A 12,378-nucleotide genomic window follows, 5' to 3' on the forward strand; every position below is an offset into this window, starting at 1 on the left:
CGGTGGACAGTAATCACCATCCCCCTCCCGTCCGATGGAAACCAGAGGCGTTTTCTTGCCCGGGAAATCTGCTTACACTCCGAGGCTATGCAGAGGGTGCAGGCAGCTGGAGCCTCCTGGCCCCCGTTCTGCTCTCCCGGACTCCTAGGGTCTCTCAGAGCCCCTTGCCTCACACAGGTCCCAGCATGGAGGGACCCGAACACTCTGAAGGAGGAGACCTAGAGCCTTGGTTAGTGCCACCCCTCAAAGGACCCTTGATGCTGTGGCAACACAGGTCAGACCAGCCAAGCAGAGAAGGAAGCCCTGTGACCCGAGGAGGGGACCCGAGGAGGGGTTGCAGGAGACGGCGGGTGTGCTGAGGTCTCGGGCATTGTGACCTAACTTTCTCCTGTGTGACACAGGGACAAGACATCTCCTTGTCTGGGTTCCTGGAAGTGTCAGGTGGCATAAAATGGGGGCCCAGGTAATCAGGTACCAGGCTTTTTCCACTGACTACAGGGAAGTACTTAGGATTTCTATAACTGGGAGCCTTAATAGAAATAGGTTAGTGTAGTACATTAAACACAAAATTTGCAGGTCCAGGAGACACTTCCTTATTTTCGGGCAGTTGGCCAGTGTAGCAGCCATCTACCGCCGTGTAACAAATACCACAGTGTAGCAGCCTATGCAGACATCTGTCATCACCTCCCAGTTTCTGTGATTGGGATTCCTGATCATTTCAGCCCAGGCCTCTGCTCGGGGTCTTACGAGCCTGAAATCGAGGTGTCCGGTGGCTGTATCCTCATCTGAAGGCTCAATGAGGGAATGTTCCACTTCCAGGCGCCCTGTGGTTGTTGACACAATTCATTTCCTTGTGGCTGTATGATGAGGTCCCATCTCTTGGGCTGTTAACCAGAGACCACTCTCGGCTCCTAGAGGGGCCCTCGCGTCCTGCTCTCCCCCGCCCCCCATGTAGGCAGTTCCCACATGGCTGGTTCTTCTAGGCCAGCAGGAGCATCTCTGTGAAGAGGGAGTCTTGTACAATGTAAGGATAGCACGAGAGTCACCACCTTGTCACCTGTGTCTCGAGACATAACCTAATCCAGGAAGGGACTGGATTCACAGGCAGGCATCTCCCACACTTAAAGGGAGGGGCTCATGCAGGTGCACACGCCGGGGGCAGAGACCCTGGAGCCCTCTTAGAATTCTGTCCACACGAGCTGCTCATCATTTGGTTTAGAAAATGTCTTCCTGGTTGGTAGCTTACTCTTCCAGGGTTAGACTTTTCTCACCTTCATAGGAAAATATATATATATTCACCAGTTATCTCTCTCGAGTCGTGGTTTAGAGGAGCAAGCTTTCACATTTGTAAGCGATGCTTCGATGCACGTGAAAGTTGCTATTTGTGCAGATATATTTTTGTTTCTTTCAATGGGAGCGTGATGTCATTTTTTCAGGAGAGGTACTTTCCTTCATAAGGACACAGGATTCTTCACTAAACCTCTACCAGGCTCTGGGGGTCGACGTCGTAAAAGCCATTCCTTGTCTGAAGGAAGAAAACCCCAGGAATGTTTGGGAACGGCGTAACTCGTAGGCAGCTAGCGTGTTTGTTAGTACTGATGTTGTCAGACTTTTAAGAGCGAGAAAGTGACTTCAGAATCAACGGTATAAATCAAAGAGGAATCAAAGACATTTGAATTCGCCTTCCTGCTGGGGAGAATTTGCACCTTCCCTCTGGAGTCCTAAGTCTGCAGAACCCAGGACGCCCACCCTGGGTTCACGCACGCAGTTTGGGCAGTGGGGGCGCTGGGATGCACACCCATCTTAACAAGCTAATTAAATTTGTAAAACAAGATGTTAGAAATTGGTTACTCACATCTGGCTCGAGCGTGGCCCCCCCTTCTCTCTAGTCAGACGTACTGTGCATCAGCAGTCATTCGATCATTTTTGGCAAAGGAAAGAAGTTGCCCCCTCTCAGAACCCTACAACTGAGCATGTCCTCCCCACAAACTGGGAGGGAAGGCACAGCCGCCCTGGTGCTCCCTGCCGGCCGGTAGGTGGTGAGGTTTTCTCTCAAACCAAGAACTCACTCCGCCCTACCTCTCTGCTCAAAGATGTTGGTTTGCTCCCAATTCCTTATGTTTTTGCATCAAATTAAATTAACCGGTTGGGTACTGACAGGCCACAAATCAATAGCAGACCGAAATGCTTAAAATATTCATGTGCTAGTTATCTCTTGGGACTAGCATTCATGAGGATAGATTAGATTGCCTGCCAGGTTATTTGAAGATAAGTCTGCCTCAGTATCTGGATTTTTCCTCTCCTTCTCGCTTCATGATTCCGTAGCACGTTAGTTGTGCTCACTAATCCCTGCTCAGAAGACAATGAGGCTAAGATTTGGAGAGCAGGGAATGCTGAGTTATTTGATTTACAAATGGGAATGATGAAGACCGGGACTGCGCAGTAATCCTGAGTTTTGCTCTAATCAAGTATCCGAATTTAAACAAATAAACGAGCAACAGTCATGCTAGCAAGCTGTGTCTCGGGCGATATAGACGGTAGGTCTACCTGCAGCCCCCCAAGTGTCACTACAGCAGGTGTTCAGGGGCCATCATGTGAGTTAACATGTTGCCTCACACATGCAGGAAAATAAAAGCCACGGGCCCCACACTCTGTCCGGCGCGGGCGCAGACGGGGCTCCTCACCCCGCGGTACCCAGATCCCCACCAGCGGGGCGCACCTGTACGCTCTCTACTTTGCGGCCTCCACAGAATGCCTGTGTTTCTAACATCAGTCCGTACACATTTTCTCTTTTTATTTAAATTAACAACCTCATTCTAAGTTTTGGAAGAACTACTTTTCCAAGCCGTCTCTAGTGATCCTGTCTTTTTATTTTAATTTTCCTTTTTATGTTTGTCAGGGTCTCCCTTACACTTTATTTGGAATTGCTCGACTGTTCCTTTTCTACTTTCTTAACAGTTTATTTATTGACCATTTCTCAATACGTATGTTTAAGGCTATGCGTTTCCCCTAGCTATTTTGTTGCACAGCGCATTCAGTACTGTTCAAGACAAAATATTTAATATTTCGTCTGTATTTTTAAAACATAAGTACTTAGGGGATCCCTGGGTAGCTCAGTGGTTTAGCACCTGCCTTTGGCCCAGGGTGTGATCCTGGAGTCCCAGGATCAAGTCCCGCATCAGGCTCCCTGCATGGAGCCTGCTTCTCCCTCTGCCTGTGTCTCTGCCTCTCTCTCTCTCTCTGTCTTTCACGAATAAATAAATAAAAATCTCTAAAAAATATATGTATTTAGAATTATTTTCACAATAAAGATTCTATCAATAAACCATATCAAATAGAAAAACAAGGACTAAAGAAAAAGAATGTAAAAAAATTTTTTTCACCACTCTGAAATGACCATCTAGTGCTGTTGATGATTACCCTTCGTGGATGTCCTGCATGTGTCCTTATGCATGCGTGTACACACATGGAATTCTATGAACATGTGTACAACAACATGGGTAGGTCTGGAGAAAGTATGATGCTCAGCAAAATAAGTCAGATGAAGGAGCACCTGTTGTGAGGAGCAGCAGGTGATGTACGGATGTGTGGAATCACGATAGCACACACCTGAAACCTGTGTAACACAGTATGTTAATTACACTAGAATTAAAATTTAAAACTTAATAAAAAATTAATAATTTTATGTAAATAGGATATCATGAATACTATGAATTTTTAACATTGAGTTTGCAAACGTATAGTTCTGAGGAGCATAAGTACTTTTTCTGCTATAATTTTATTGTTACTATTATCAGAAAAAGATGGTCTTTATTATGTAAATTCCTTGGATTTATTGAGAATTCCTTTGTGGCTCCATTATAAGTAGTTTTTTAAATCTTCTATTTATCAGTTGAAATGTACATGCCGTATTTATTGCTTGCATGTGTATGTGTATACGATCAAGAGTAATTGTATTATTTAAGTAATCTATGAATTTACTTTTTGTAAACTTCATCTATCGGTGTCACCTGGTAATAACTCCCGCTCATTATGGATTTTTCAATTTCCACTGGTGGTTCTGTTGAGTTTTGTCATGTATTTTGTAAGACTATCAGTTAGATACATACCAGTTTGTAATTACAGCAAGTTACTGAGAGATTGTTTCCTTTGTGATACATTTTAGCCATAATTTCCCCTAAAATGTATTTCATTCCATATTAAAATAGCTATTTTAATTTTTAGTTACTTTTCTGGTATACATTTTTCTATCATATGTTATTTAATGAATGTTTTAAACATGCCTTATAAATTGCATACAGAGGATTTTCAATATCAAGTCTCTGTCTTTCAGACAAAACATACGAGAATTTTATATTTTCACTTACTGTGATGAACTGATATGTTCCTAACACCTTATTTTGTATTTCCCATTTGCAATTTAAATTTTTTCTTTGGTTTCTCCTTCTCTGCCTTCTGTAAGGTGAATCGTTATTTTTTGATTCCTATTTTTCCTCTACTTGCTTGCAACTCCTCTATCCCATTCTATTATTTTAGCGATGACCTTTATATCTTCTAACTTGCCTATCCTTTGCACTTTTCTAAAAAAAATTCCAAGGTTGGTCAATTTCCATACACTCCCTCCAAATAAAAGAAACACTTATGAACCCACTGCTCCCCTGTAAACTCCCTCTGCCAAACTCCCTGGTATTGTCGTGTGGGACTCTCGATCCACCATGCTTTATGGCTGGGAAGAAGCACCTGTTACATTATACCAACCTGATTTATTCTTTCCTCAATCACCATTTTTCCTCTCGGCCAGTTCTCCCCAACTAGTCTGGTTTTCTTCTTGCTGAAGTACCTCCTTCAGTAGTTCTTTTAGCCAGGATTGTTTGTGTACCTGGAAATGCCTCTATGTCACCCTCACTAAGGAAGCTAATTTTTAGCGAACTATGATGTGCAATGTATCCACCACTATCCCTCTGACTCCTCTGTGAGCCTGTACCAGCATTCCTACCAGTCCACCGAACAAACTGGCTACTCACACCCACAGTTAGCTTTCCTCCAAATTGGGGATGCAGTGATATTCCAATATTGGACTGTGTCACCCTTTTCCCTTGTGCTGCTTCAGGATGGACACGGTGGGGCTCGGAGACATTGTAGGACTCACTGTGTCAGAGCTCTGTCCCCTTACTTGGCCACTCATTTAAAGATTTATGAGTGACATTGAATATTTAATTATTGCCAGTGAACATTTTTGCAATGTTTGGTTTTTACTTTTATTTATTTCATTTGGTCTTGGTACAGGAAAGAGGTAGCTTCTCTCTATCATCTTCAACTTGAATTCCTCTGTGTTACTTTTAGAGTTTGACCAAAAGTTTCCATTTTCCTTCTCTAACTTCTCCAATAAGATCTTTGGGAGACATAACATGAAGACTCCTAACTCTGGGAAATGAAGTAGGGGTGGTGGAAGGGAAGGAGGGCGGGGGGTGGCGGTGACTGGGTGACAGGCACTGAGGGGGGCGCTTGACGGGATGAGCACTGGGTGTTATTCTGTATGTTGGCAAATTGAAGACCAATAAAAAATAAATTTATTATTTAAAAAAAAAAAGATCTTTGTGGGGAGAGATGCTATAAGCTGTTATCTCTGAACCTTTCCCTACCAACCTATTCCAGAACCCTACATTAATCAGACACTTGGAGAATGTCATTACCCCCACTGGACAGTATTCTTAGAGTTGGAAGTATCTAGATTCCTACAGGGGGTAGTGATGGATGAGGGAGAGGACAAAGGCAGTCACCAGGCCGCCGTGTGCACCTGACCTTGTAGGGTACAGAACTCCCTGGATCTCATCTGCCCCAGATCTTTCTGTTGAGAATCCAACATTGCAGACACGCTCTCCACGTCATATAAGCCCCTTTCCTGTAGGACGCAACAAGAGGTCAGCTTGATTTATGTGATTACCTTTATAATAACCAATGCAGCACTGACTGCTGGCTCTTAATCAAGCAGCGCTGGATCAGAAGAAGTGATTTCAAGTATGCCTGTGCAGCGTGAAATCAGAGGACTGGTCAAGGGTGTGACTACTGTGATCAGAAATGGAAGACAATCAGAATCCGAAAACTGTACATCGATAACATAAATGGGAGCTCATAATCATTTCAATTTTTTGTGAAGGCAATGTGCACACACCCATACATGTGCAGACATGCACACGTGCACACAGACACAAGCGGGCACACACACCACACACACACCACACTCTCGAGAAATACAATATAGTCAAGATTTCCGTGATTTAGAAATTAACCATAGTAATTTATGCAGTTAAATTGTGCGAATTATACTTCAAGTAGCGCTCCCCGGCTCTCAGGCTCCTGTACGTGCTAAGCACAAAAGGCCTTCCTAATCAATGTCTCTTCAAGTTGTTTGCCCAGACCGAAGAACACTGCAGTGACTCAGCATTACACCCGGTCGACACGATCCATTATATTAGACCACAACTAAATTTATCTTTTTATTAGCAGGAAATGTGCTTGTTCAGGAGCCAGGAGGTCTGAGTCCTTCATCCTATCTCCGGGCTATAGTTTCCTTATCAGAAAATGAGGTCTTTGCCTAGGAGTCTCCTCTGGTCTCTCCACCCTGGGACTAACACTCTATCTCAGGAAATCAAGAGATCAGTAAATGCCCATTTCCATGGTCCAAGGCTTCAAGACAGGAGACGCCATGCCCCGCTGTTCATGGGTGCCTCACATTCTCTAAACAGTGGCGATAATAATTGCCACGGTGCCTCGTCACTCTCCTGGGCATTGACAGTACATCACGGACCGTGAAAGCACACACTAGAATCACACCCTCCTGATTATGGCAACATGTTCCTTCTTTCACGTATTCAACAAATATATTTACAACCAGCTTTCAATTCACGATGTCCCCAGCACTGCTTAAAGTACTGTGGGCAGAGCAGAGATGACCTGGACACATCTTTCCCCCTAACTACAGTGTCCCCACTCCATGTCCCACGTGACAATGGTGCTAATGCCAGGTCTGAAGCATGAGAGGCCGTACAAGAAGGAAGAGGGCCCGGGGCACAGGTATGAAGGAAGCTCTCAGGGTGTGCAGGTGGGTACGTCCTGAGAGCATCCAGAGCCAAAAGAATATCACCCGGCCGAGGCAGGAACTTTCAAGTGAAAACTGTACGTGAAGACTTGGGAGTCCCAAGGATTGATGTGGCTCAAATCACACAAACAAGGTAAAGGTGGCTTGCAGCAGTGGGGAGGCCTGGACACTCCTGCTTGGGGCTGGGATCCGGCTGGGCCACCTAAGCAGTGCACGCAGGGGGCGGTGTAAACCTGCCGAGCCTCCCTCTCTCACCACAGCCTGGGAACAGCAAAGGTCTCTCACAGATGTGTTACCAGGAATTGAAGAAAACAAAGTGCTTAGGGGAACCAATGCAGCTGTGATTTCAGATTTCTTGGGGGAAGCCAGCTCTGGACCACCCGGCGCCGGAGAACGTGGACTTTTTGTCCTGACACAGGACATCGCTTCTACAACTGCAGGTGTCATATAAACTGCCCAGAGTATCAGCATTTCCAGAAACCTCGCATAGTCCAGGTACTAAAGAAACAGAAACATGACTGACCGCAATCGCCCTGGTGTGTGACCCTGAACCTGGGGATTGCAGAGCAGCCAGGCCAAGCCGGGGGGACCAACCCTCAGAAAGGCTGTGGCAGGTGCACGCGCCCCCTGGACTCTCACGGGCACGAAATCCCAGTGTTTTGGGAGTTTTTCATTTTCAGAGAAGAGGAATACAGCCGCCCTGGTGGTGCTCCTGGAGTTCTGACATTTCGGTTTTGTCACAGTCATCTCAGACTCCAAGTGTCATTAGATGTGGCATTAGCTGTGTGTGATGACCGCGAAAGGCAATTAACTTGGTTTTGAAATTTCCCAACACCCCTGAGGATAATTCAAGGCATCGAATGGGGTTCAGGAGCTGCTTCCCAAGTCCCTGCACTGATTTTCCCAGAGGAGAGAGCTGCAGGGGAGTGGAGCCGCAGGCATGTCCCGCCACAGCCCGCGCTGTGGGCGCCTGCGAGCCACAGGAGGCCCGCACCCCGGGAGCCACGCGAGCAGCGGCGGGGCGGGGGGACGAGGTGCCCGGGGCGGGGGGACGAGGTGCCCTGGGCGGGAGGATGAGGTGCCTGGGGCAGGGGGATGAGATGCCCGGCCCAGGAGGGGGAGCGGCAAGACGCAACCAAAGGGGATGGGACTACGGTAGCCTCCGGGGAAGGCAGAAAGCTCCCATTTCTCCCAGGACTGCGTCCCTTACCCCCGAATTGAACAATGTCACTAAACCCACAAATAAGGAGGAGCAGTTAATATCCAATTTCATAAATAATTATTGAGCACCTTCGACATGCCAGCCGCTGCCTGAGGTAGTGGGGTGGAGAGAGGTACGGGGGAAATGTGAAGATAAATAAGTCATAATCCTTATCCTAAAGGAGCCCTCCGCCGCACACATGTATAATTCAAGGCAGACGTGGCACGTCTTAAAAGAGGAAGCAATGTTTATCCCCAGCTGGGTTACATCAGGGAGAACAAGGCATTTCATCTGCATCTTGAAGACGGAGGAGGATTTCAGCTTGCAGGGCGTGGGGAGAGTAAGACTCTGCAGACACAAAGAACCGCTCAGCCAAGGCGGGAATCGGGGGGCCAGGGCGGGCTCCCAGGACAGCAAGCAGCCTGGTTAGCGCGGCGGGAACGGGGGTGCCAGCGAGGGAAGGAGGGGAGAGGCACGGCTTGCCTGACTCCCCACCGCGGCTAAATGCACATGCATGTGCACACACGTGCACACTCTCACACATGCATGCACATGCTCTCACACACTAATATACACATGCAAGCATACAACATTTTCACATGCTCTTGCACACGGACACTCTCACATGTGCACACTCCCTCATGCACACTCACACATGTGCAACATGCACCCAGCCTCACACAGGTATTCACACTCACACAGATGTGCACACATGTGATCACACTCATACACTAATCATGATGCACATACACACTCGCACATGTACATACTCTTACACTCACACAGCACACTGTCACACACTATACTTGCTTGCACTGACACATGCAGATACTCTCACAAACAGGCACATACTCACAGGAGTACACACTTGTTCACACACACACACACACAAAGACTCACATTTGCACTCACACATTGACTACCTCTGCATCTAGGGAGTGTCCAGAACCCAGGAGTTAGACTCGCAGCCCCCATTGTTGGCACCTGCAAGCTGAGTCCTACAGCTCAGGCAAAAAAGCACAAGCACTGTGGACACAGTAAAGAAATCCCTTCTTGGGAGACATGGAGAGGAAAATCTCAGGACTTGGGCAAGTGTAACACATTCCTGGCTGTGTTGATACCTGAGAAGAAAATAAGCAGCACAGAGCTTGAAAGAACCTCCTCTACAGACAGCATTTCTCCTCCAAGTAGGGTCCATAGAACCCCGCTGCCCCTTCATGACAGAGCCCTGGATTCGAGGAGTCACAGCAGATAGCAGAGACTGACTGGCAGACATGAGGAGTGTGCAGCGTGACAGCATCCAAACCACGGGGGCCTTCTGGGTCCAGACTGTGAGCTCCTGAGCTAGACCACCCAAGGGGCCAGGTGACCCCCAGGGGCCAGGTGACTCCCAGGGGTGAGATCTGATTTCCCATGCTTCTGCCTGCTTCACCGACCTGGGCTTGTGAGGTCTGGACCTGCCACGATGGTCCCTCGGTGCTATAGCCACCCACCTGACAAGGTTCTAGACATCTGAGTGGAGATATATCCACAAGGAAATGTCATGTCACACCTCCCCATGACACACCGCACACAAAACAGGCCCAGGTTATGTAAACATGCTATCCCATACATTCAAGAGCAGATGCACAAACTACTGAAACACAAATGAGTTCAGACAACTAGATAATGAAAAACAGAGAAATATGATACAGGAAACACAGAAGCCAATTTCATGTACACATGCCAAAAGGTCAAACAAAATGTTGTCAAACTAACTGTAAAATATATTAAATATATTAAATAAAGTTCATATCAATAATACAGTGATGATTCCCATGCAAAAGATATTATTATGATTTACCACATTAATATATTAAAGGAGAAAAAACATGATTAAGATATAATCATCTTAACAAATGCAAAAAAGAATGTTTGGTACAATTCAAACCCTATTAGGGATAAAAAAAAAAAAAAAAAAAAAAAACCACTCAGTGATTTTTGAAAAAAGAGAAAGACTTTCTTTAATGGAGAAAAGGATAGCAACTAATAACCCGGAACAAATGTATTTAATGTTGAAACTTTAAAATTAGGAAGGAGACAATAGTGCTTTCGGTAAATATTTTCTTGAATGGGATTAGCGTTGTCTAGGAAGTTCTACCAAGCTCAGTAATCAAAGAAAAAAAAGATAATTTTAAAGAATTAAATTAAACTGTCAGTATCATAGAGGTATGATTATCAATATATAAAATGAAAAGAATTTCCAAACACCATATTAGAAGTGAAGAGTGAAGCAAAGTTGCTGGAAGCAAGATCACTATAGCAAAATCAGGTATGCAGCCAATGAGCAAACAGAAAGATGCATTTTTTTTTTTACCAGATACCACCTGCTTTTCATTGATTGGGACAGCTACAGAGGATCCAGATGCCAGCTTGAAGAGGGTTCTATTGGCTGAATTTGGGATGATTGAACAACAAAATGAATAATGTGAAAATTACACATAATGAATTATGTGAATTATACATCTTTGAAGTGAATCAATCTAAAATAATTAAAGAATGAGGAAGAAGGTCTTCAGGGTAGAAGAATGCTAACCAATGAATGAGAAATAAATTATGGAAACAGAAAATCACTATTTTGTCTCTTGCACAGGAATGATTCAAACAAGATTCAGCAATGGCCACTAAAACCATTGGATAAAAGACTCTGATGGGAATAGGATACAGTACCTGAAAGAATCACCCCAAAAATCACTTTCAATGGAGAAATCTAGAAAATGCAACTTGACCAAGTGGTCAAACTTCATACCCCAGTAATGGGACAAACCATATGCCTCCCAATATGATGCAAAGGGACAAGTTGCAAGTGAATCTGACAGAAAGCCAACAATTCAACAGCCTCAGGAACAGCCAAGTTAAGAAAGACCAAGGTCCTGTAGCAGTGCAGTGCAAAATGTGATGCTTAATAGGGTTCTAAATCAGATAAAGGGGGGATGCCTGGGTGGCTCAGCAGTTAAGTGTCTGCCTTTGGCTCAGGGTATGATCCTGGAGTCCTAGGATTGAGTCCCCTTTCAAGCTCCCTGCAAGGAGCCTGCTTCTCTCTCTCTCTGTCTCTCATGAATGAATAAGTAAAATCTTTTAAATAAATAAATAAATATATATCAGATAAAGTGCAACTACAACAAATATTATGATTAATCAGTGACATTTGAATGTGGATGGCATATTGATAATAGTATATCAATGTTAAACTTCATGAGAGAGACAGTCATGTTGTGTTTATGTTTTCTGTTCTTAGCTAATATAATCTGAAATAAAGTGGCATGATGTTGGTAAAATATATATACATATATACATACATATGTAGAAAGAGAGAAAGTAAATGTCACAAGGTGCTAACAACTGGTGAGGCCAGGCAAAGGGCATGTGAGTGTTCACTATGTCTTTCTAGTAACTTTCCTATAGATTTTTTAAAAGATATTTTTAAAGTTAAGCAGCTTCTTTAAAAAATATATTGTATTTATTTATTCACAAGAGACACAGAGAGAAAGGCAGAGACATAGACAGAGGGAGAAGCAGGCTCCTCGCAGGGAGCCTGAAGGGACACTCGATCTTGGGACTCCAGGATCACGCCCTGAGCCAAAGGCATCTAGATGCTTAACCGCTGAGCCACCCAGGTGTCTCACTTTCCTGTAGATTTAAAAAAAAAATAAGTAGAAAATAAAAAGATGCTACTTAAATCACAAAAAAATGATAACATCTCTAGTAAGAAATATAATAAAAATTTCAAGGACATCATGGCTGTCATTCAGAATAGGAGACTTGAAGAGTTTTCCAAACAATAGCTAAAGCAGTTTATGACCACTAAACCAGCCCTACAAGAAATATTAAAGGGAATTCTTGGAATAGAAAAGAGAAACCAAAGTGATAGTATAGAGGTAGGAAACACAAAGTAGTAAAAATGGATATTTCTGTAAAACACCAGTCAAGGAACTCACAATATAAAAAGATGTAAACTATGATACCATATACTTAATATTGGGGAGTAGAGGAGTGAAGAATGAGTCTAAACTTAAATGAGCATTAACTTAATATAGAC

Source organism: Canis lupus, chromosome 17 (assembly GCF_003254725.2).
Source record: "Canis lupus dingo isolate Sandy chromosome 17, ASM325472v2, whole genome shotgun sequence".
Lineage (NCBI taxonomy): Eukaryota > Metazoa > Chordata > Mammalia > Carnivora > Canidae > Canis > Canis lupus.